Source organism: Sinocyclocheilus rhinocerous, unplaced genomic scaffold (genome assembly GCF_001515625.1).
Source record: "Sinocyclocheilus rhinocerous isolate Xijiao unplaced genomic scaffold, SAMN03320098_v1.1 scaffold1624, whole genome shotgun sequence".
NCBI classification, from domain to species: domain Eukaryota; kingdom Metazoa; phylum Chordata; class Actinopteri; order Cypriniformes; family Cyprinidae; genus Sinocyclocheilus; species Sinocyclocheilus rhinocerous.
This window is the reverse complement of record NW_015639527.1, coordinates 769,055-796,012: the sequence shown is the minus strand read 5'-3', so window position 1 is coordinate 796,012 and position 26,958 is coordinate 769,055. Positions and strand designations below refer to the sequence as shown.

At 35.7% G+C, this 26,958-nt stretch overlaps 1 long non-coding RNA gene across 2 annotated transcripts in view; it reads right to left on the bottom strand.

Annotated features, from left to right (window-relative positions):
* LOC107751395 (uncharacterized) overlaps positions 1-26,958 on the bottom strand; it is a 95,285-nt gene that overhangs the window by 49,876 nt on the left and 18,451 nt on the right. Inside the window, exon 3 of one of the 2 annotated variants that reach the window (XR_001641237.1) lies at positions 22,196-22,397. The exons of the other annotated variant lie outside the window; for it this stretch is intronic. This is a non-coding gene — a long non-coding RNA (uncharacterized LOC107751395). Of the gene's footprint in view, positions 1-22,195; positions 22,398-26,958 lie in introns of those variants that run through there. 2 annotated transcript variants of the gene reach the window in all.

The window sequence follows — 26,958 nt, the reverse complement described above, 5'->3', positions numbered from 1 at the left end:
CCAATCAAGTAAAATTCCTCACTGCAAGGTCAGGAGTTAAATGTGTCGGTTCTAACTGCCTCATGGTTTAGGTAGTTACGCTCTGCCTTCTGTCTGCCGGATGTTTGGAGAATAACAGCATGCCCCTTTCACAGACCTCTTTCTACATGCCCATCTGCTCTGGCATGCCATGTTCAGCTTGAAAAATACTCAATCTACAGTTGCTCTTTTTCCTGCAGAAATTTGTCTTTTTGCCATGTCTCTGGAGGGTTGAAAAGGGTGGTTTGTAGACCATCATAAAACACAACCAACAGACAATATCAAAACTTCTCTAGTGGTATAAAGATTCTTCTATCTATGTGTTCAGATCAATGGTTCTCAACACTATTGTATGTTCTGACAGGGTCACAAACAGCAGGGAAAACAATTCTAAATGCAAATAACGAACCACAAAATTGTGCATAGTTAGAGAAGCAAAATAAATAGGCTTATCAACTTTAAAAAGAGGGGGGGAAAGCTTTTATGTTTTGTTGATGATGTCAAAGGTAGTGAAAACTATATTATTGTATTTTGATGCAAATTCATCTGTAACATAGAAGAGCCCGGTCAAATTAGACAAATGCCAACATGGACAGGTTACATGACATGCTCTCATTCTGAGAAATATATCTTTCACAAATCTCAAAATGAATATCTATTTTTCATAATTCACATTAGAATGTTGTGACGTCTAAACTCATGTGTGTATTTAAAATGACTGATTTTAGATTATTGTGTTTTATTTTAAATGTTTTTAAACAAAACTGTTTGGAATTTTATTATTGGCCATTTATCATTTATGAGACATAAATTTACATTTATGCATTAGTTAGACACTTTTATCCAAAGTGACTTACATTGCTTTAAAGGTGTACAGTTTATTAGTCTGGGATTCGAACCCATGACCTTAAGTAGTGCCATGTTGTACAGTTTGAGCTACAAGCCATTACATGAAAATAACCATTTTAATTATTTATTTAATTTATCATCAGTTAATCCTAAACAAAAATGAACAAAAACTAAAATTAGACTCATTAAATATGGCTTGTGTATCTGTATTCTGATTTTTTTATTTATTTAATTTTTTTTTAAAGTTGAGTTTAAAATCAAATTAGCATACAGTGATTACAGACAGAGATCCATTATAGGTCAGATGAGACACATTCCACTCTCCTGGCAGGAAACTGAAGCATGTGGTCACTTTAAACATGGTGCCATCAAGGGTTATGAGAAAAGATAACTTCATTATTTGAATGGCACGAGACATGCAAGCCACCTGGAGTCGAGTCATCCTCATTGATGCCACACGTTGGGTGGGTATCGTGTGAATGTGTGCAGTGGTTCATGACTTAGCCACTCATTATGAGGGGTTTGGCAGGCAGAGGTATTTGCATGCACTCTGTCAGCTGTGTAATTCGAGGATGTAATTGGTGCTGAGTTCTCTGACCTCTATCCTGAGAAGCCTTCTCTTTCACTAGCTTACAATCAAGCGCCTATAACAACAGTTCGCCACAGCTGAGAGCAACCGCTTCAAACAAACACAAAACACTGAGTGAAAATGGGTAGGAATCAAATTTCATGCAATGGTTAGGTTCTTTTAGACTGGAGTTAAATACCTTGCTCAAGGTCACTCACAACCTTTCGGTGACCAGCCCAGGCCTAGAACCAAATAGTACTCTGGGTGTCATTCATATTCTCATAGTCGCCACAAGACGTGTGGCAACAACTTTACAGTTGTCTTCTATTCTGTCAGACTTGAGCTCAGCTATCAAAACAGAACATAACAACAGTGTCAGAGACTTTTCACTGAAAGACTCACAGACATGATATTTTCCAACAAGATACATGATACATACCGGAGCAGAGCTCACAAAGGAACACCTTTTGTACCTTATCCAAACCTAAAGGATTTATATGAAACAGTCCCTTAAATACAAATATGCTACCTTTTCTGTCAACCTTTATCTTTACTCCCTTTACCCTTTCAAAATGTACACTTTAGGTACTAATATGTACTTTTAAAGTACTAATTTGAACCTTTAAACTACTAATAGGGTAAATATTATAGGGAACAAAGATGTACCTTTATCTTTTGTACCTTATTATACCACCCCAGTGACAGCGTTGTACCTTTTTTTAAAAAGTGTAAAATGAAAAACGGGGGGGGATCGCTATTTTACAGTCCTGTTCCGCATGTACATACTACTTATTGTAGTAATTACAATAGCTGGGCATTAACTAATTAAAAAACTAATTAAACTAATTAAAAAAGCACCATCTTTCGGATGAGACGTTAAACCGAGGTCCTGACTCTCTGTGGTCATTAAAAATCCCATGGCACTTCTCGTAAAAGAGTAGGGGTGTAACCCCGGCCATGATTGTAAAGCGCTTTGGGTGTACAATAATACACAATAAAGCGCTATATAAATGCATCATTCATTCATTCATTCATTCATTCATTAACTAGGTATTAAACCAGAACCTACCCCTAAACCTGACCTTAACCAATGTAGTTACCTTATATTACCCAGTACTTTCTTAGGTAAGTGCACAGTAAGTACACATAAGTGTACATACTGTAACAAAGTGCACCCAAAAAATAAATAAAAAAATCTATAGAAAAATGAAGTACATTTTTGTTTACTTTTGCACAACTGCAAGACCTGTTGCTTCACCACTTGATGCCCACTTGAAGTAAAATATGGGTTTTAATGCAAAACCAGTATATTACACCACAGGTAAAGAGAGTTTTTCCATCGCAGAACACACAGCTGTATACTAGACAACAGTTGATATACTGTATATTAAGCATGCATTCTTAATTAGCTAGAGAAACAGAGGTTAACTAAAGAGGACACATGTAGGTGGAAGAAGCATGAATTCTCAGCACAAGTCTATGGTACTCCCAACAGTACCATAGTCTATTTGACTAACATTACAGTTCCCATAACACCCAAGAGCTACACACATTTAAAATTCCACCTATTCTGAATGCTCTGCACCTCTCATGCACTCATAGCACATTCTTTTTGAGTCATATTCTTTTTCTGTTACATCTCACTATAGCTCAGAGAAAGAAGCCGCTGCAAACATGAAGACAGAGGTCGGGCGGACCTTCCTCACAGCCATTTTGCTTGTTCCAACCGAGTTACTGTCTTAAGGCAATTTCAGTTCAGTTGAAGGTCTCACTTTATTTGTCCAGCATAATGAATCAATGCTTTTCCAAAGCAGTGGCAGCATGCTAGAGTTGGCAGTGCAATACCAGTGACCCTGACTTGAGTACAGAGCAAGGTCTTCAGTCAGAGGTCTTTGCAGGTATCTGTTCAGCATAATTAAACAAACCTTTCCCAACAACCTTGATACAACTAGGGAAACAACATAATACGCAGTGGTGGAAAGAGTACTGAAAAAACATACTCAAGTAAAAGTACCATTACATTCCAAAAATGTAGTAAAAGTAGAGTAAAAACTACTTGAGTAAGAGTAAAAGAGTAGCTAATTTAAAAGTACTCATGAGTAGTGAGTACTGAGCTGTGGATTCTACACCCTTAGATTATAATAAACGCTGTACACTGCAATTTGAACATTTAAAAAAGGTTGTACATACTGTAATTCACATTATCTTTTGTTGTTTGCCAGAAAGAATGAAGAATATCTATCATACATCAGTTTTAATTTTGACTGCCAACTCTTTAAAATACATCAAACAAAACGGAAAAAAATATTAAAGTAACGAAAAGATTAAAGAATTATTCTCAGTTTATCACCATTTAAATCATAAAGTTTGAAAAAATAGATTTAAAATCAGGTGTAAAGGCTTGTTCACACCGGGACGATTATCGTCGACGTTTAACGCCTCTTGACTAAACAAAGGGTGCCAATGTGAGTGTGCACACCGTGAGGCGTAAAAGCGTTATTTTTAAAAAAACGCCTCGGGTTCCTGTTTTTGGTTTGACGCACCGCGTTAAAAACTGGCCGACCAATGAGTTTGGCGCTTTTGTTCACGTGCCTGGAGCTGCTGAAGTTACAGTAAAACACGACTTGGTGGTGCTCAAGCACAAAACGGTCTTGTCGAGCACACATTGATACCTAAAACAAAGAGGAAGTAAGTAGACCAAGAAGATGCATCGAGGCAAGATGAATGTAGAGCTGCTGGTCTCATTGGTGTCTGAACACAAAGGGCTTTATGACAAACACGACAGCGACTACAAAAATCTCGATAAGAGGGAGTTGTTATGGAGAGGAATTGCAGATGAAATAGGATTCGATGTGTACCGGGGTATTTCTGTTTTTCATTAAGCGCCATCTAATGTCAGGGAGTGAATTTGCACGTTCACTCGGCTCATCGCCTGCGAAAATCGCTTGGGTATGAACACAAAAGACGCGTCGAAAAACGTTGGCGATAAGCGCGCGCGATAATCGTCCCGGTGTGTACGAGGCTTAAGGCCATTAAGCCAGAGCATGCTATTGTTGCAAATAAAATATTACTGTTTACAGTGCAAAGAATACAAAAACCATTAGAAACTCATGTGAGAGTTCAGCATCACACACACACCATGATATGGGTTAAAAAAGAGAGATTAAAAAGAGCCAATTTCTCTTCCAAATGGTGCCAGTTTTAGTGTTTTGTGATAAAGAAATGAGAATGACTAAACATGATAATTTATGTTACAATTTAAACGTAAATGCATTGTTCTAGAAGGAGGGTATCATTGACAGCTACATTTACTCAAATTGTTATGCTGATACTACAATTTGTAAGGAAAAATTTGCAGTAAATAGGGAAGTATTTCCGGGGAAACTGTTTCAAGAAAAAAAAAAAAACACACACACACACAAAAGCAAGTCTCTTGGCGGGGCCACGGTGGTCGGGGCAAATCAGCAGCTTTTACAACTGAATGGAACAAAAAGTGTTGAACTTGAAAACGCGGAGATGGCACATCTCTCTAAATACTTAAGTAAATGGGAGTGGAATGTACCGCATTATGAACATGACACTTGTTGGAGTTATTAACATTGTACACAATACCCACACCCTCACACCAAATTTCAGGCCCTGTAGACAGGCGAGCCTATATACAGATAATTTAGCAAGCAGAAATCTGAAATTTACCTTAACATATTAGAGGAAGATGTTATCAGCATATCTGATAACTCGACTGAATCGATGCTTGAAGAATGAGCTTCCAGCACCCATGATTAACAGCATTTGGCAGTTAAAGTTTTCTAAGCACAATTTGATTTGATGAGAGTCACAAGACTGATTACTCCCTATCATGTTGATGGATAAAAATAAAATTAAACAAGCATATAACGACCACAAACGGAGGTAAAATAGTGGAGTAAAAGTACAGATTCATCACTTAAAATGTACTTATATAAAAGTAAAAGTACACAATTTTTAAACTACTCAAAAAGTACAATTTCTGATAAAAACTACTTAATTACAGTAATGTGAGTATTTGTAATTTGTTACTTCACACCCCTGATGATACATAATTCCAAAAATTAAGCATTTCGTTAAAACAACCCAGGCTATACTGAAAAGCTTCTGGAGTTTTCATGGTTAAGGTGTTGAAATCGAACATTTGTGGCCTCATTATGTCACAGAAACTCACTTTTCCAATTCACAATAATTAAAAGGAAAATTTCAGAGCAAGTAGCGCAAGTATTCAGAGCAAGTAGCGCCCCAGCCACAGCGTGTTCATTCCCCGAGGGGACGAGGCGCAAAGAGAACTGACTGACATGGTGCATGTTTTCCCGCTGCTTGAAATGATGAACAAGGCCACAGTTTCAAATTCAAAAAATACAGATCACTTTGCATTTACTAAAAGATTGTGTATTAAAATACATTTTACCTCATTTCAGTGAGCATTTGAGAGTAGGCAAAATGCATTTTGCCTTTTGCTTAAGCACCGCTGCCTCGTGACACATTCATGAGACGTATTGAGCTATGGAAATAATAAAGGAGATTTGAAGACCTTTAGTTAAACACTTCGTGTATGTCTAAAATTCTAATTCCAAAACAGATTACTTGAACGTTTCTCTTCCACATGCCAACGCCGGCCATATAAAAGAGTAAATAATTTCAAGGTTGGTTAAAGGTGAACGACACTGATATTTATGTTTGCATCATTTTGCATGGATGCATTTTTTCATTTGAATGGGCAATCACTTACAAACAGAGCATTTGGTGGATAGAATCAGCTATTCTGCAACAGCCGTAGGGCAGACAGTGGTCTGGCACTTTGTTGAAGACTTTTTTTTTTTTTTACCAGCTGACTTAAACACTGTCAGCACTCCAGCGCTGAAGATCAAATCAATGACCTTCTGAGCAATGGGCTCCATCTTCACAATGATTCTACAGTCGACACTGATCATGTGACCCTAATAGCTCATTCCCCTTCAACCCTCCCTGCAGACAAAAGACTGTTTGTCGATCAATAGAAGTGTGTTTCTATGTGTATTGATGTTGTTCTCGACAGCAGCAGCATTTTTCAAGAAATAAACATGAAGATAACTTCAGTCATAATGAACTCTCCATTATTTACAGTACATGAGTACAACCAGTTTGAGAGTTAGGTGAACATCTGGATGCTCCGAATCTGGGACAAGAAATCCTTCCCTTAGTGGGCAGTTACCAAATAAGATGTGTTTACAGATTAAGAGGTTGGTGGGAAAATGACAGCATCCACCTGTGAATTAGGGACTCGTACAGTTTCATCACTGAATACAGATGGTGCTAACATGAATAACTTCATCTGATTATCATATGGTGAATTTGGGAGTTTGGTTTTTTCTTCTTCCGTACAGCAGTGTAGCACTGCAAAATTAATCCACATATACTCTTGATAAGGTAGGAGAGAGGAAAGGACATGGAATAGGAAAAAAATGACAGGAAATAGGAAAGGAAAAGGTAAAGCGAGAGAAAGTAAAACAGAAAAGGAATAACCAAAAATAGGAAATGAAAAGGGAAAAGAAAAGGACAAGGAAAAGGCTATAACAAAAATGATAATAGGAAAAGAAAATGTAAGACAAGGAAACGAAATAAAAAGATATATGAAAGGGAACAAATTACATTAAATAGAAAAGGAAAAGAAAAGGTGAAGGAGAAAGGAAATCAGAAAAAAAGGAAAGAAATCCAAAAGAGGAAAAGGAAGGAAAGAGGAAAAGGAAAAGAAAAGAAAATAAAAAATGAGAAAAAATGAGATAGAAAAGAAATGGTAAGACAAGGACAAGGGCAAAAAATAGAATAAATAGAAAAGGAAAGGAAAATGAGAAAGGAGACAAGGAGAAGGAAGGAAAATAATTATTGAATGATTTTCAAGAACCTGAAACATGCTTTGAAACGGGAGGATGACTTCATAATTGCTAATACATTACTGCGTTTTGAAAGAAAAAACGCATGACATTTGTGGGCAACAAACTGACCTACATCCCTTGTGATTAGACTGTGAAATCAAGCAATGAACGAGTTGAATCTTAATTAAGTGGAGGGAATTAAGAGTAGCATTTTACATGCTGTATTTCATAAACTATAAACAAGACAAAGGAAACAGCATTATATTAATTACAATCCCCTGACAACGCAACAGATGACATGGTTCCATTTGTCCCTCATTATATAGTGATTGTTTAGGGCTAAAACAAGCCCAAACAAAAAGGAGCCAATGACACTGCCCGCTGGAAGATGTTCCTTTTTAGAGCGATGACATCAAATGTTGTGCAGATTGCCCTGGAAAAATAGCTTTCCTCCAATCACAACGGCCTTTTGTGTAGTCTCTCTGACAGAATACCCAAGAGCCATGAAACACTAAATGCAAACTGACAGCTGTAGGAATAAAGCATCAGCTGCACTCACGGATTACACTAAAACATTTAACAGCAAGACTAGAATCATGTTTCTTCCATGCACTTAATGACAGTAAAAGTTTTGGTTGATGCTTGTCAGCCATCATCTATAGAGACTGCCCAAGTGGTGCACATACCACACAGTTATTTCAGATTTTAAATAGACCAAACACAGTCACAAATTGCACAAAAGATGTTTGTTGCTTAAAAAAAAGAGAAAATTATTAACATATAATAATTAAAAGATCATCTGCATCAAAACTACATAGAAGGCAATGAGTGTCAATAACAAACAAGGAGAAAATAAACATAAAAAGGTGAATTCAAAATGCAAGTGCCAATTGTTTGAACCATTTACAATAAAAAAAAATGTAATGACTAATAATAAATATCTTACATTTTTTTAAGTTCACTTTTTTTTTTATTATTAATGTGAAATTTTGACTGACTTTGAAGATTAAAAGATTATGCCAAACTACTTATGTGAAAATGTACTGAATTCAAAAACATGTTAATCATGGATGACTGCAATCTTATAAAAGTGCTAATGGGAATGGAAGGTGCATTCAATCCACTAACAATAGGCGCAAAATGTGTTAAGTCATACTTTTTTTGGTCGTTAAATAATGGTGCAAATATCAGTAAAATGACTACAGCAAACGTCATGTTGCATGATTCATTTTAATACTCTCCTCCCATAAATTCTGTGTCTGAAAGGGAAACTCCTACAAATGAATATATACAATAAGGTCAGCCGCAAAAATAACTGTCCATGCCTTTTCATTGTTGATGATTCACTGCCTGACTTTAGTAAATCCTGACAGTTATTTTTTAACACCAAATGATGGTTTGTGCTTGTGCAAGCTGTTAATAAATCTGGCCTATAATGTATTAAATAACAGTACATCCAAACAAAGAAAATGAGCGTCATGTGACTGACCTGGGCAAATGCAGTGACAAACAAACGTCAGATATCAAAGTGTAATCAGCTCTATCTTTTTGTTATGGTAAAGTCAGAACTGATGACTGATGGTAAAGGTGGAACTGACGAGAGCCTGAGGGTTCCCTGCGTGGACAGCTTGTAAGCATTAATCAGACCTACACACGTTAATTCAACATCAAATTTGACAAACTTTAATATGAAAATAAATTGACGATGGCAAAAACATGATAATGAATTTTATTGAAGTATGCCAGAAGAAATAAACACATCGACAAACAACAAGGTGACTTTCATGCCGTTTGTGTCTATGCACCGATTTTAATCAGCATGTATATATGGTTTGGGTTTAACAAGATTTTTATAGAACTTAGTGAGAGACTTTTGCACTGTCTTTGTGGATGAAATATCAGTCGACAAAGCTGGCAAAGTGTTTGCAGGCTGCATGCAATTATTTAATCTGGCAACTGCTGTTTCTTTGTTCCAGTGCCAGTGATCTACAGTAGCATCTCTTGCTGGACCTGTTATTGTTGTCCTTGAATTCTGACCTCTATGCAGATGTTTAAATTACATCTGTACTAAAATAATAATAATAATAATATGATTAAATAATAATAATAATAATAATAATAATATGTGAGAAAAACAAATGTAATTCAACATACTGACACTACTGGATGAGAACAAAATTTGATCTGAATTGAGCTGGATAATGACACTAAATTTGCAACACTGACATTGTTATTGAACTGGATTGAATCAACACTAAACTATGACACTATTGCCTTCTTTAGTGTTGCTTATGCCTCAACTGAACTTGTTTAATGAAACTGATGAACTATGCAACATTGACAGTTACACTGAACTAATTTGAACAGAATAATGACACTATTGTCTTCTGTAAAGCTGCTTTATAGAAACAGTCATTCACCTTATTAGAAGTCAGAGTACTTTCAGAATACTAAAATAAAAAAATATACTAAATATAAAACTTTTTTTTTGCAGCAGCAGCAGCAGAGAGATCAAATTTATTTTGTTTTCAGTACAATTTGTTGTTGCTGTTTAGCCATGATTCAAGAGCATCAACAAAATATGACAAAAAGTATTACAAATAATTTCCAATAATAACGTCATACAGTGGCAAGCAGTGTCTACCTCCATGAAGCCTGCTTCCTTCTCTTGAATGGGCTTATCTGCATGGAGCTAAACTTGTGAAAATCTGGAGAGCCAGACAGAAGACAACAGGAAGCCACACACTGGGTGCATTATCTGCAAACAATCCTTCAGAATTGCTTTAACCTCCACAGGAGCAGAAACCGTCCAGCCCAAGCTGTGGCCAGCCAAGTAGATTGGGCACCAAATGACCAGAGCTCAACAAACCATGCCACTCTTGAAGGGCACGGGGCTCTCATGATGGCATATGGACACCAGGCTCTGCGGCAAGCCAGTCTGCCTCGCCTGCATCCCCCTCCCCTCCAGGCCTGGACTGTGCAAGGATGAGTGAACAAATGTTTATCTGTCTATAGTAGGTATGAGGCTGGGGCAATGTTATTTGCTATTTTCTTTTTCTTTTTTTTGCTGAGCTTTCCAAATTGCCACTTATGTGCACATAAAACATACATGCACATGCTGAGTTGAGTCAGAGAAAAGGAAGGAATGAATCTGTCATGGGGCACTCTCCACCTCTGGCAAGGTCACACAAACATTATTTTAAATGACAGCCCAGTAGAACAGGGGCATTAGACAACACTCTCAGAGCATACCAACTACCCCAGATGATGTCCTCGTATGATGTACTAAACGTGCGTTTGGGACTCATACAAAAGAACATACATTAAAAAAAGAGACAATTTCAAATTTAAATGCACGTGAAAAAAATCTGCAGTTTTTAATTATTAAAAAAAAAATCAGAATAAATAAATTAAAATAAAGGAAAATGGGAAAAGTAGGCTTACTGTTAGAAAGTGTTAGTTCACACTTCACAGTAATCATTCAAAGAAAAAAAATGAAATATCTAAAAATAACATATCAAAATTTTATTTAATTAAAATTCTTATTCACAGTGACACCATATTTAAAATTATGTACCTAACACAGCTTTGGATACTAAAACTATTTAAACTTGTCCTCTAGTGTTATATTATGAACATTATTCATAATATTTTAGCTGTGGCAACAGTTCACTGATGATGATCAGTATATAATGATAGGCCCTTTAAATCAAGTTTAGTTACAGTTAGCAATTTTTCATATATTAGAGCTATTTAATGCAATGTCTGAATTTACATATTTTACATATAATAAAAACTTTAAAATATAGTCTGCTTATAGCATTTAGTATTAGCATATATTCTTATAGCATTTAGTATTCAATCAATTCAACATTGGAGTTTTTATTTGTAACATACACAGTTAGACACAGAATACAACCTGAAAATGTAATGCAAATATACATTATATATATTATATATTGTCGCTTTTATTTTGTTTTTCCAAATCCATTAATCTTAGTTCAGGGTCATGAAGGTGTCGACTGGCTACTTTGACAACAAATGCATTTAAATATATAATGATTTTAGAGATTTAGGGGGTCTCCATTCTCTTTAACCCCTAGTTCTGTAATTATGAATATTCTTTATTTCACGCTTTCTTACATTCATTCGCTTCGCTGTTGCTGATGAACAACAACAACAACAACAAAAACAAAGTTGTGAAAACTGGAACGGTAAGAAGGCATGTGTCCTTTAGCCGCCAGTTTGATTAATAGATCCATTAATACGGAATCAAAAACTGTAAAGAGAAGCCAGCAGCTGCAAAATATTTAGCACAGTGTACAGTGCCATCGAAAAGTCATTTGATCAATCAGTGCCACAGACTTTTGAGAAAGTTTAGACCACATGGCTCTGGATCAAGTTTGGGCCAGCTACAGAACCATGTGCAAAAACTAGCATGCCGATTGCATCACAATTTATTTGAAGTTCTGATCGAGGTCTTGTCATCTGCTCCATCTCAGACTTTGATATTGTTGAGAAGCAGTAATCTGCATTTTGTTTACTCCATAAATATATTAGCATCAGCCTTCATCAGAGTGATTCTGTAAGATGTTTCTTTCTGAGTGCCTGAAAGATGTTATTTCAAGGCTCATTATGCCTCCAAAGGCTGAGGGAGCAAACACGACTTTCCAGAAGCACTGAGCTGTCAATCATAATGAATTACTTATATTGTTTACAGCTGACAATAAATATATTGTATCTGTGGGTGGAACAATCTCACTGGCCTGAAAGTTACAACAGGGATGATGTACCACTCACAAAATGACACTTTAATGGGGGCCATCAAAGTTTACTGTTCAAAAGCAAATTGAGTCTTTGAAAATGTCATGCTTTAAGTGCCAAAATTTTACAGAACTCTTCAGGCAAATACTGGTTTTCAGATAGTCAATGTTATTCTGAATTACTCAGGAATACAGACTGGTATATAAATATAACGCAAGTCAAAGTTTTACAATACTACAGATCTGACTAGACTAATCATGGTTGCATTACTTAAACTGATGACACAAAGAGGCAGACTAGGCAGACAAATCTAATCTTTCAGATGCAAAGCAGTTTGTTAGGAAAGTGTGGATTGGGGCAAAAAAAATACAATCTTCTTACGATGTCACTAAAAATGTCTGTTATATAGTGTGAGGAGACCATGATAATACTGGAGAAAGATATCTGTTAGCATTCACATTCCTCTCAATTGCTTTTGCACGACAGGGGCAGGATACCTCAGAACAGAACTTTGAGCCATGCAATTGTCAGGATGCAGAATATTGGATTTTTGCCGATATCCGATATGCCAATAATTTTCAACTCATTTTGGCCGATAGCCGATGCCGATATATAATTATTTTTAATTTTGGTTAGTTTTTAACAAGAACTTATTTGTTAGAATTAAATAAACAATAATACATTTATTTTATAATTGCAGTACATTGAAGATTTGAAAATAACTATAAATAAACTATATAATAATCGCTGCATTTTTTTTTTCAGAAAGATGCAGTGGTAACCTTAACATTTTACTTTATGATTTAACATTTGTAAATAGTCTAAAGCAAAAGAGTTGTACAAATTCTGAAAATCTTTTAGAGCTCAGTGTATTTTGCTTTCATTTTATTAGAAGTAGGCCAACAGCGCCCCCTATGGAATTAAAACTCCTTACTGAGCGGGCTTTAGGACCAGGGGGAGGCTGCCGCTGCACGTGCTATTACTGTTTACTCTATCATACACCTAACGTGCATTCTGTTTAAATGCAGCGATCCAAAACAGTGAATCCAATCACCATTCAAGCAAAACTTTGCTTCAAGAATGAGCCACAATGCTGACGTGATCTAATGTATACCTCTTATCGGCAAGACATATCGGCATATTTTTTCATATCGGGCCGATGCCGATATTTACATTTAAATTCATTATCGGCCGATTCTGATTATTGGTCCGATAATATCGTGCATCCCTAATAAATACATTAAAAAAACTTTCACTGGTGACTATCCTGAAATGTGACATCAAAGGTAACAGACCTGGAAAAAAATGTACATTTACATTTTTTAAGAGCCGTACTAAATACACACACACACACACACACATATATATATATATATATATACACACTGTATATAACATAACATATATATATATATATATATATACACACACTGTATATAACATAACATATCAAAATTTTATTTAATTAAATTTTTATTCACAGTGACACCATATTTAAAATGATGTACCTTACACAGCTTTGGATACTAAAACTATTTAAACTTGTCCTCTAGTGTTATATTATGAACATTATTCATAGTATTTTAGCTGTGCCAACAGTTCACTGATGATCAATATATAAAGATAGACCCTTTAAATCAAGTTTATAGTTACAGTTAGCAATTTTTCATATATTAGAGCTAATGCAATGTCTGAATTTACATATTTTACATATAATAAAAACTTTAAAATATAGTCTGTTTATAGCATTTAGTATTAGCGTATCTTCTTATAGCATTTAGTATTCAATAAATTCAACATTGGAGTTTTTATACACAGTTAGACACAGAATACAACCTGAAAATGTAATGTAAATATACATTACTGGGCTAAAAGGGTCATGCTTGACCCCTTATTTAATACCTGTTGAATCAAATTAGGTAATTTTTAAAGTTAAGTTAGTTCAGAATTGAAATTAAGACTTAAGACTTGATTTTTATTTGCAAAGCAATGATCCAAGTGTTTTTTTTCACAGTTATTTATATAATTTCTTTGGTTCCCGTTGATTATGAAATTAAATCACAGCTCAAGGCCTAACTGTGATCAAACAGGGGCCGCTGTTTGATGGTTGGCCAACACTGGTTGGCAGTTTGCTAATTAAGTCAAAGCAAACAACTATCTGTGATTAAAAGTATCAAACCGGTGGCTCCAGTCCTGAGGTATTTTCCTCTCTAAACCACTAGCTGAGTCTATTAATTAGGCAACCTGTAAGGAAAATGTAATTTATTAAATCATATGATGCAGCACATACAAAGAGACCTTTGTGAATGGAGTACAATGACCCTGATAGGAGGACTTTTTTCTACCTTTATTGGTTAGTTTTAAAAGTTTCTACTTTTGCAGTCACTACAGCCATTCTAAAACAGGTTACTGCAATGAGAGAAACCTTACTTCTTTTAAAATTGAATATTGATCTGTGTGCAATTCTGTGAGAATGCGTTGTGTCAGAGAATTTCAAGTTCAAATTTCAATTATTGTGACCACGACTCATATTCATGACTTCTTTGCAGTTGTGTCCCTGTAGCCTAAAAGCCCAATATTTCGCCTGAGGTAACCTGTAGATAACAACCTAGCTTTTTATTACCTTCAAAAACACTTGCACATAAATTCAGGCAACCATTACAATAACTTTGAAATGTAAAGCATGCAGTATGCCCTCACATCACTCATAAATAAATCCTCTGTATAAAAAAGTACTTTCCTTTATATCAAAAATACAGATAGTAAAAAATATGACATTTCAATTTCTGCCTTTACTGAAAAACCTGCAAATATAAGCTTATCAAAATGCCAAAAGAGCACTCCTCGTCCTCTGATGTGACTCATGTAAGCAAGTAAACGGTGACTGCGTGATGTCTTTTGCTTACGCCGTTCAGTTTGTCTCCACTGTCATTCTCGATTAGCCTACCTGAAGTGAGTTTTGACATTCCTCTGGGATGTCCCTCGGGTAAAAAAGAAAAATCACCCTCATGCTGCATGCAACCTCTAAAGCATCCCACCTCGCAGGAATCCTGCACGGCACACTTCTTGCAACTTTGATCACATTTGCAATGCACCATGCATAAAGAAGACTTACTAAAACACATTTTCCCTTCCCCATATCCCAGTTTAGATTTAGGCGAATATGATCTCCCCAGCTTCAGCATGCATAAAACAGATGATAACAGTACCTGGATAGACAAGCAGAGCAATCAGCCACACCGTGAAGATGAAGCAGGCAGGATTGCACATTCTTCAAACTGTTCTCTGGATGCAGCAGCTGGTGTTTCTTCCTTTCCCTTTGCTCTTCTGCACAGAAACACAACCACCTGTGTTCTGTTTGCCGTTTCTTTGATCACTGGGTAATTACAGCAGAAAACGGCTTATTTTCAACCTTGGATAGGCATGGAGTGGAGTGGAGGCAATTTAAATCCAGCACAAGTTAAAGCGGCAGAGAGACTGAGCTCCCATTGATTATTTTCATAAGCGGAGTGTGCTCAGAGGGCTGACGGAAAGGAACAGCCCGCCCCCTCTAAGCACTGATTGGACGAGACTTTTGGCTGTCTGTCAGCAAGGGGTGTCTCTCTTGTTCATGCTTCGACTGGACCACTAATGCAAAGCTCTGCAAGATGAGAGAACGAGCCGAGTAGCATCTTCAATAAAGCTGGCGGCCAGCCTCCTAATATTTGGTCTGTCACCACAAACTGACAGACATGTCTGGAATTGCTCTGTTCCCTTATATTACGTTGGTTCTATTTAAAGACAGAGCCTTTCTTATTTGTGTGATTGCCTGCTGTCAACACTGAGTATTGGGTCCATGCCAAGATGCTGAAGTCCCTTCGCTCTGATAGTCATCACTACTCTGACAAAACTCTCAAGGTGACCTTGGGCTGCTTCTGTAAATCTCTAGCTGCAAAGATTAATAATGTGCATCTCATCCATCCTAAATGCATCTGAATAAACAAAACCGCTCTAATTATTGTTCAATTATGTTGTGATGTAAAACAAAAGTCACTCAGAACCATTTATCATTTCAAATAACATCAATCACTATATCTGTCAGAATAAACTGACTCTCTATACCACCAAAACAAGATCAACATCAATGAAAAGCCAATAACATTCAGTCTACTAATATATGCTTCATAATGAGATTTTAATTAGTATTTTTGTTATTTGTTTTAAGAATAAAAGTATCTAAAAAAAATTAAGATGAATCAGCTTGAGACTGCATATGATATTAGGATGTTCTGATATATTGTATCCTAAAAGTGTATTTTGTCTGACTTCATTAGAATTTTTTCCTTGTTTTTAAATGATTTAATATTTAAAACAAACAAACTGCCAGTACAACAAGACAAAATACATTTTCATTTAAGATACATCAATAAATAGATTAATCGATTTTTAAAAAAATATTTAAACTCTAAAAATAGTAAATAATTAATAAAAAATACTTATTAACTCTCATGTGGGACAATAGGGGGTTTGTGAGATAATTTGTGTGTATGATAAAAAAATGCAGTAATTTTACAAAATGGTTTAATTTCTTAACATCAGTTAATTACAGTGCATGACTTTACATGAACTAACAAAGAAAAATAACTTTAAATAATTTTTTTATCTTATTTAACAGTTTCAACATTTACTAAAATTAAAAGTTTCTGTTAACATTATTTAATGCACCTGAGCTAACATGAACTAACAATGAAAAGTTAACCTGTTTGTAGAATGATACTGTAACAAATTAATTGCTTGTTAGTTCATTTTAGTTAATGCATTAACTAATGGAATCTTATTGTAAAGCGCAATAAAAAATGCGAAGCATTAAAAAAATTAATTGTTCAGCATTATAAAATTGCTCAGATATTGCTAATTTTTTGCAACTAACATACAAATATATTGTGAAAGTCGTTATATTTATGCAGAAGTTATTCACTAGTTTTGTGCTTCTCAAGATACCACACAGTAACTTCATTTCAGGTAGTACTTCAAGTAAATCATTTAAGTCACAGAGGTTCAGCTGACGAAAGATATTGGGAACTCCTGCTGTAAAGTAGCAGCCAAAATGAGAGAGGGAGGAATGCAATCAGGGCATCAAACTTGTGTCCCCGTGAGAGTTCAGCCGCTCTTTATGTGACAAACGCGTGGACTATCCACAGCACCACAGCTCTTACAACTCGAAGAGAGTCTTGTGTTTAGAGAGCAGTCCAGGATGTAACTCAATCACACAGGCTTCACACTCAAATATTTGATGTACTTTTTAGCCACGTGGGGCTAGATTATATAAGGCACAGATCCAGATGAGTGAGTCTATTATACATTGTTTGACTGCAGAGAAAGACTGCAGCAATAACTATAATTTCAAATATCACAAATATTGAGTTTATTGATGATGAACAATGTGCAGAATTGTTATCATCAGCCTTCTGCGATTATATTTTAGTGCAACCACTTTGAAAAAGGACCTCAGTGTGGACTACCATGAATTACAAATATGTGACCCTGGACCACAAAACCAGTCTTAAGTCGCTGGGGTATATTTGTAGCAATAGCCAAAAATACATTGTATGGGTCAAAATTATTGAATTTTCTTTTATGCCAAAAATCATTTGGACATTAAATAAAGATAATGTTCCATGAAGATATTTAGTAAATGTCCTACTGTAAATATATCAAAATATAATTTTTGATTAGTAATATGCATTGCTAAGAACTTAATTTGGACAACTTTAAAGGCGATTTTCTCAATATTTAGATTTTTTTTGCACCCTCAGATTCCAGATTTTCAAATAGATGTATCTCGGCCAAATATTGCCCTATCATAACACACCATACATCAATTGAAAGCTTATTTATTCATCTTTCAGATTATGTATAAATCTCAATTTTGAAAAACTGACCCTTATGACTGGTTTTGTGGTCCAGGGTCACATATGGTAATCAAGTACCGTGGGATTTGCATCTGATATCAACACCGTACCATAGTACTTCCACAATACTATTTTGTAAAAGACCTGACCTCACAAACAACCTTGCAGTTGATTTACTGTGTTCTAAGCTGGCATCTCCATCAGGGCAAGATGATTTCATTACAAATAGTTTGCTGTTGTGCCGCAGGGTTCATGTTTTGTCAGTGGAAGAACTACATCACTTATGCCTTTAGACTCCTATGCTCACTTCCATCATGCTCTGTTCAAGTGTGATCTCACTTCCAGAGAATGTCGTGAATTCCTTGAATATTAATTGCACTCTTACTGGCATGTTATGAATTAAAAATGAGCAAAAGCAGAGGGTTTAATCGAAATATTACCCAAGCTCTTAACAAGTCTGAATTGCACTGCAAGTACTATTAGCCAAACACTAAATCAAATCCGGCAAGGTCACCGAATTGCACATTTTTAATGGTGCAACGGTCAAGCTAATTCAAAATCTGCCCTACCTGTGCAGTGTCCCGAAGAGGCCAACCACGATAGCGCATTCACCAGCCGACCCATGACAATAACTCACACTGGAAATATAGTCTGTATTTCATAAAGAGCTTATCAAACTGATGTATATCAAAATGTGATGCAAATGCCACCAAACCTTTCCATTCTTTGAAGGAAGAGTATATTTCTGTGGGCAACAGAGCACCAGCCAAACTTTGCAAATAAACTAGATAGTAATTTCACAGTGTCCCGTTTTGCGGTCCTGACATGAATCATAATTGATGTTCGTGCTACTAACATTTGACAAGAACATATTCTTTGAGGGTTTTTAGACAAGCCTTTTTGGATGATTAATACCGCTCAATAGAATCAGAATATTGATGACACGTAATTAGGCTTATGATTAATTAATTTGATTTAACAATAAAATTAGGAACTACCTTGACCTTCAAATAACTTAAAGTAACCAAAGTAATGTTTGATCCTCAGTAGACCCAAAACGCCCCAAACAAGATTCTCAGCCAAACCAGGGACCCCTAATAAATAAATAAATAAATAAATAATAGCATTTTCTTGAATAAAACCTCAAAATAACTTTCATTAAGAATATACTAACTTTACATTTATTATATATTGCATAATTCTTAACATATTAGTAAGTAGGAAATTAATTAGGAATTTAGTGAAAATGTGGGCCCTTTTGGGGCCCTGAGAATTTCAACCTTAAGTTTGGACTGCTGACACTTTCTCCAGTCAAGTAATCTCTGATCTAACTGAACCTGATAATTAAACCCTCAAGTAACCCCAAATATTTTCATAATATCCCTGACATGAAAGCCTAACGACTGAAGATGTCAGTTAAAATAGTGTTTGATCTTTGAAATGCTTTGAAAGTCTAAAAGACTAAAAGACATAATACTAAAATACTAAAAGACACTGCATTCAATAGCTTTCTGCCATCTCAGTCAAAAACACTGGAGTATCAAAGATTAGATTAGTTGCTGTTGTTTAATAAATGGCACAACCATTACAGACATCTGTGGGATGAGAAAGATTTGACTTACAAATCAACTGTGTGTTGACCAAACACACACACAGTAGTTTACCTGCTGTGACCTTGGCTAAATAACATCTGTGTCCATAATCCAGCAGCTGTTTTATTTGAACGCATATCAAATACTCTGATAACGTGACTCCACCTTCACTGGAGTAACATACTGTATACTACACTGTAAAAAAAAAGAAAAAAAAGAAACTGCATATTTTCAAGTTTACAGGACCCACCTAGTCAAACACAACTAGTCTGAACAAAGAATTTCAAATTCAACAATATTGCTGAAATCTAAAGGGTTTGTAAGTTCCCAGCATGAAATTGTCATGGTCACACTTAAGTTTAAGGACCAATTCTCAATATTAACTAACTATTAACTATGACTTTTGCGTCAATAAACTCCTAATTTGCTGCTAGTTAGTCAGGTAGCTGTTAAGTTTAGGTCTGGGGTCGGATTAAGGGATCTAAAATATGGTCATGCAGAATAAGGCATTAATATGTGCTTTATAAGTACTAATAAACAGCCAATATGCTAGTAATATGATTGCTATTATGAAACTGGTTAATAGAGAGAATTAGTCCTTAAACTAAAGTGTTACCAGTGTCAATGTTGAGCCCTCTATCAACATCTCTTTATTTACATGTGTATTTATTTACATATTCTTATTTGCATTTTTACACTTACATTACGTCAATTTATAAAGATGCTAGTCATCCAAATAAGCGCAAACTGGAACCAGCATTTCTCAGTTCATCCAGAGCAAGGAAGATCACAAGGAAGGCCGGTTTTTCAGAACCGCTTCTATGAGGCTCTGTACTGGAAACTCAAGCTTATCACACAATGGGCCTCATTTATCAATCTAACATAAAAACGAGCGCAGATCCGTGCGCACAAATCAACTTACGACAGAGTTCACATGTGATTCATGAAACATTCGTATGCCGCCAATCTCACCGTACGAATGATCGCATGTTGATAAATGTGGCGGCAGAAAACAATCGTCATTTGAATATCACGTGCCTAAAACACCCTGGTTTAGAAGCCTCGCCCCTAGAGTTTACTACACGGAGAAAAGAAACCCCGCCAAGTAAGTAATCTCATGAAAGAGAAATTGATCTTACTCCAAAAACACCCGTTAACCTTGTAATTGCAAACAATTAGGCTACATTAATTTATGTAATTTATATGTATATTAAAATACTGGTTCATATAAACAGCCTATTTAGTTCCCATCACTCTACAACAAATATTTAACATTTAACGGTATTCAGAACAGAACAAGAATGAAAAATAAGTAGTTATAAAATGATATATTAAACTATAAAATAGAACACAAATTAGGCTATAGTGGCATTCATTATAAACAGCATACAAATGTCAAGCAAAACTGAAACGGCACTGGGCTCACGAGCCTGTCTCATACCACAAGAATCCAAATGTTTCAATTTTTGCCATATTTGTAACATTTGTTTGCATAACTATTATTCATTATGTAGCCTAAACATGGCTTTACACTTTACTCATGTTCTAATATCTGTGTAACATCCTTCACATGCGCAAAAATGTTTGTTTGGGCACTGCACCCTGATTTTACAGCGGACCTAAAATAAGCAGTGTAACTTTTATGTTTGGTTGACTGCATTTTAGTTTGATGATGAATGGCTGAAAGGTCAGGCAACGCTAGAACTAATGTTGTTTGTGTGTGCGTGGGCACCTGTGCGATCAGATGGATTTAATCAAATAAAGACATAAAGAAAAGATATAAAATGCATTAAGAGTGTCACAAAAACAAGCGTAGCCTATACTTGCTACACAGTGTTTTTTTTTTCCTTTTGTTAATCTGTTAATTATATTATAGCCTATTATATATTTTGTGTGATCCTATTTATTTTATTTCTTTTATAGACTTAATTTCTGTTTTTCTCCTTTCACAGAAGCGCTGCAGGTGCATGATGCGACGATTGAATCCCCATGGTCTTGTTTACGCTGCTATTCACACATATAAAGCTAAAGCACTGTATATAACCAAAAAAAAGACATTCTAATCTTACTGGTTAACGAACGACAAATGAGCTTCATTTGACGGTCAGGACAACAACAAAATGCTGTCATTCTACAATTCTCCACCATATTAACTATGCTGCGCGCAAGTTCAGGTAACTCAAAAACTTGCGTACACGAGCTGAGACGTGAGATTTGATTGTAGCCACCGCTCACGTCCATATTGATAAATTCGAAGTTTTGCATTGAAACGACCATACGCCCAATTTTCTGTCGTACGTTCGTTTCGTAAATGAGGCCCAATGTGTATCGTATTGTGACGTAGTTAGTGATACCTAACCCTATTTCACAGAGATCGACAATTTTCCAAAATGTGCAAACTTACTGTACAGAGAAGCCACTATTTTTTCTGAATTCAATCAATTTCAAGCACCTCTTTTGTTACATTATTAAAAATGTATTGTTGCTTCTCAAATGTCTCTTGCTTCTAGCCTCTTGCCTTTAAAATCTGATATTGCATCAATTGCATGAGATAAGAAATCATTCAAAACATACCCAAACATTTATTTCCCATCATCCTCTTAGACAGCCATGCTGTGAGTCTCGTGCTTAAGTCAATAGCCACAAATTGGCCAGCATTCATCAAGGCAACCTAGCATTGCATTTGAATATTTGTGTGCATGTGAGAATGTGTGTACATGGCTTTCGTGTGTAAGCTTCAGCGTTGTGCGTTTGATCTACACTGGGGCTTATTAACTCTGCACTCCAGCAGTATCACAGATGGCACAGCCTCTCCAACCTGATTCCACCCCTGAAGGAGAGATAAGAACGTGTAAGAGAGTGACAGAATGACCATCACAGACTCTATTGTTGGACCAAAAGTTAAAGTAGCTCGATTGACAGTTGACATTTTGTCACCATTTAAGGCCTGTTCACACCAAAGACGATAACTATAATGATATAGTTTTAAAAATGGAACTGCAAAAGAATAGCAGAGTCCACACCACAGCTAAGATGATAACAGGACAGAGGTACGATACAGTTGGAATCACTTTGACAATGATTTTTTCCCAGCTAATGAACAATAAAAACATTGACAGCCAAAGCTCACAGCCTCACACATAAAGTGGCAGATGACAAAACAGCAGCACGCACTTACAGAATGTTATTGTGTGTTGGTGTGAGCACTGAGATAGTTATGGTAATAGTTATCTTTATAGTTAATGTTCATGGATTGAACGGGCCTTTGCTCAATATTCCACACCCGTATGCTGTCTTTTTTTATGGGGGAAAAAATGAATAAATAAAAAATAAAAAGCAGTCCATGTGATTCATTTGCAAAATTCCCACATCTTTTGAAACCAAAGCTTTGAATAAGAAACAGACCAAAAAGCAAATTCATTTGTTTTCCACACAAAACTATTATATGACTTGAAATACAGCACAAAAGTCATATAGACTACTTTTATTGTTTTGATTTTTGGCATTTTAAGCATTTGAGCTGAAATTATGATTTATTAATCCAATTAATTGGATTAAGAGGATTTGATAAAAAAAAAACACTAACTTTCAGCATCAATTACTGGCAAATGGATCGGATTAAGATTTAGCATCTGAACTGCAAATCCTTCAACTGGAATCACACAAACAATCTCATCAAGGTCGAATTTAAGGCAAACTCTGGGTCTGCCTTTATTTCCTCTTTCCTGCAGCCTCTTCCTGCTGCTTATGCTGCCAGTTTGTCATCTGAATGCCCGGGCATTAGCAAAAGTGGCCTAAATTAATTTGGCAAGAGGAAGAGGCAAGAATTAATATTTTCCCATGGTTAATAAACCCTTTTTCACATTCTTCCCCTCCTTGAATCATTTCAAAACAGTTATCTCATCTTAACAGTGCAAAAACAAGCTGTGTGAAACCTAAATCATACAGTACACAATTACAGTACAGTTTGAATATTTATTTTCAAGTTAACAATAAGATATCCCTAACATAGATTAAAGTATTGTCAGCTGTCAGTAATTCTCCTACGCAATGTGAACTATTCACTTTATCTAAAAAAATAATTCAGATGTGGAAATAATTTTAGTGTTGACGATGTCACCAATACCAAAATGAATCCACAGGGGAGACGAGATGAAAAAAGACGCACCTTATAGAAGCTAGGAAAACATCATCCCCAAGACCGCAAAACATCATCTTATTTACATAAAAAGTAACTCATGTACTTGAACATGATTGTTTGAAATGACATAGCCTGACATGTTGCTTCTGTTTACACACTTTTATGTGTCGGTTGCCGTGACGGTGTGTGATTCCTTCCTATGGGTTTACACTGATGGTGGAGTCGAACAATTCCAATTTTCAGCTTTGGATTTCTTTACAACTCTCATTTACATTTATGCTTATAGCACACTTTCTTTCCAAAGAGACTTGCATCTCATCTTTAGAATAATGAATGCAGCAATAAACATTTTTACTGCAAGCTTGAGAAAAGCTGCTGCCTGGTGAGTGCACTTGTTTTACCTCAGTGGATCTTACTGTTATTTATTTATTTTTGCTTTAAGAGAACAGTTCAACCAAAAATTTAAATCCTGTCATTATTCACTCAACCTCATGTTGTTTCATGACTTTCCTTCTTCTGTGGAACCAAAAAATAGATATTGGAAGACATTTTACTCATCTATTTTCCATACAATGATTGTACATAATGACCATGAGGTGTTGGAGATGTTAACCTCCAAAAGAGAACAAAAAATGAATAAAATTAAATAGAAATTAAATTAAATTAAATAATAGCTTTGTGTGAAGAACACACAAAAATTCAAGAATCCAAGATTCCCCCTTAAATGAAAATTTACTCACCCTAAGGCCATCCAAGATGTACAGTATATGAGTTGAGTTTGTCTTCATCAGAACTTTTTTTTTCATGTTTTTAGCAGCTTGTAGCATGTTTTAGCACCCATTGGTGAGCAGGTGATGTAATGTTAAATGTCTCCAAATCTGTTCAAATGAAGACATAAACTCATCGACATCTTGGATGGACTGAGTGCGAGTACGTTTTTAGCATTTTTTGCGTTATTTTTGAGTGAATTTACTTAAATTCACTCTAATTTGGAAACCCACTGGTTCATTGGCATTTGTTATCTGTTATAATAACTGTTACAATCTGAATTTAACTCAATCTGGCCGCAGAAAGATTCAGTAGGTGTCTCTTATGGACTACGCTTAAGTGATCAAAATATGCAACACAAGGGCAAAAAAAAAAAAAAATCAAAATACATTTTTGGGTGAATTATTTCTTTAACTCAGAGAAAAAGTAATCAAATATCCACACGATAGCCAACAAATTTACTTAATCCAAGATTTTCAGAAGGATTAAAGAAGGAAATTATGAAAATAAGCACTAGCAAATAAAAATTTTTTTAAAAATCCAAATACCTCAATGATCTGTATCCTTGAAGGAAATAAAAGGCAGCTCATAAAATTGTGCTAGAAACAGCTACTTCATCAGCAATCAGTTTGATTCTCTGTAAATCCAAAGCATCATGGGTGTAAACTGAGGGGGTGGTGAGAGAAAAAGGGGGGAAACAGTGTCGGGTGGTAGACATTGCTCTGAGAGTCAGCGTATTCAGCTCTGGGCTGTAGGGAGGGAACATTTCAATGCTGCCAGTCTCAACGAGTAAAACTAAAATCAATTTTATATGTTTTCAAGTATTCACTTGTAACAAGTCTACATTTGCTCACATGGTACTAGAAGTATGCTCAGGTTAGACTGCCACTGAACTCGGTTAAAGCTGTCTATAATCAATATGCATTTTCTGAATCTGTGCTGTAAATAGGCATGATGTGGCAAAACAGACAGTGAATCTGATGTCTGAATCTTTTGGCTCTTTTCCACAAGGTACGATTCAGTACAGTACAGTATGGTACGCAATTATTTCTGTTTCCATTGTCAGAAGTTGTGAATGGTACCAAAATAGCGAACAGTACCGCACCACTTTTTTGGGACCCTTCAGTTGGGGTACCTATCACAGTAGTCCGGTACCTAAAGGGTGTAGCTAGACTCACTGCAGAACATTGATTGGTTGACAGAGAATCGTCACTTGCGCATGCTACAAGGTGAATGAAGCATCTCCTTCATTCGTTCCGCCATGCTGCTCATGAGTGTTGGGCTTGTTTACATCAGAGTGCACAAACACAAAAAATATAACAGTGTATTTTAGAATTTTATATTTTCACACACATACACACAGACAATGTCGAGCTTTCTTCTTCGCGTGAGAATGACGTCAATCACTACTTTCCAGCATACACCACGCCTATCAACTAAGGGCACTGTTGGCGGTGGAAACACAAGCCGTATCAGGTTGTACCATCCCGAATTGTACCGTGCTGTACTGTACTACACCGTACCGCTTGGTGGAAATGAGGCTTTTGTGTGTCAAACACATAATCACACAACAACACAGAACTGTCAACTTCCTGACTGAAACTACATGTGACTTCAACCTTCAAGGAGAGATAGATAGATTTTCTGCCAAGATAAGAGCAATAACAGCATGAGGGTCAAAAAAAGTGGTAGGCAGCATAATGGGGAAAAAATGCAAGGTTATGAACTTCTTTTTACTCGAGCACGAATTTTTGGAATGGCATTTCATGTGTAAGATGCTGCAAGACCAGAGACGCGAGCACAGTCAAACATCTGTAAAATGCATGTTTATATAGAAAAACAATGGAAAAGCAGCACAGTGAAATGCAAAAACCTGTAAAGAACTACTACTGTAAGTTTGTATGATATTTCACGTTTGCATTATGGTGACAGGCTATTTTCTTTTCGGTGTTTTTTTTTTTTACAAAACATTTAATAGTAATCTACTGGTGTTATACTGTCATTTTGAATTGGAATTGTATGTTTTTTTGTTTGTTTTTTTTTACATTAATTCTAAACTTATAGGATATATTAAGAAAAATCTTGAATCTTTTTTCCCATCCAAAAAAAAAGAAAAGAAAAGAAAAGAAAAAAAGCACATATATATCCCCAGCCTATATAATTTCATCATATATATACAAGCCAAATACCTCCAATGATCTGTGTCCTTATGGGAAATAAAAGCCAGCTTATGAAATTGTGCTTGATTCAGCCACTTTATCTTATACATCATAGAAAATAATTTAAAAACAAACTAATAAAATGACAAAAGCACATACCAACAAAAAAAACTAATTCAAAATATTAATAAATAAATATATCAATATAAAACCCTGTTATTTCTCTATTTAGCACTGAAAACGTGGACCACTAGAGATGAGTGTGACTATAAATTTGAAAAGTTTTCGGTGTATGAAATATGGAGTCGGTTGAGAGCAGTGTG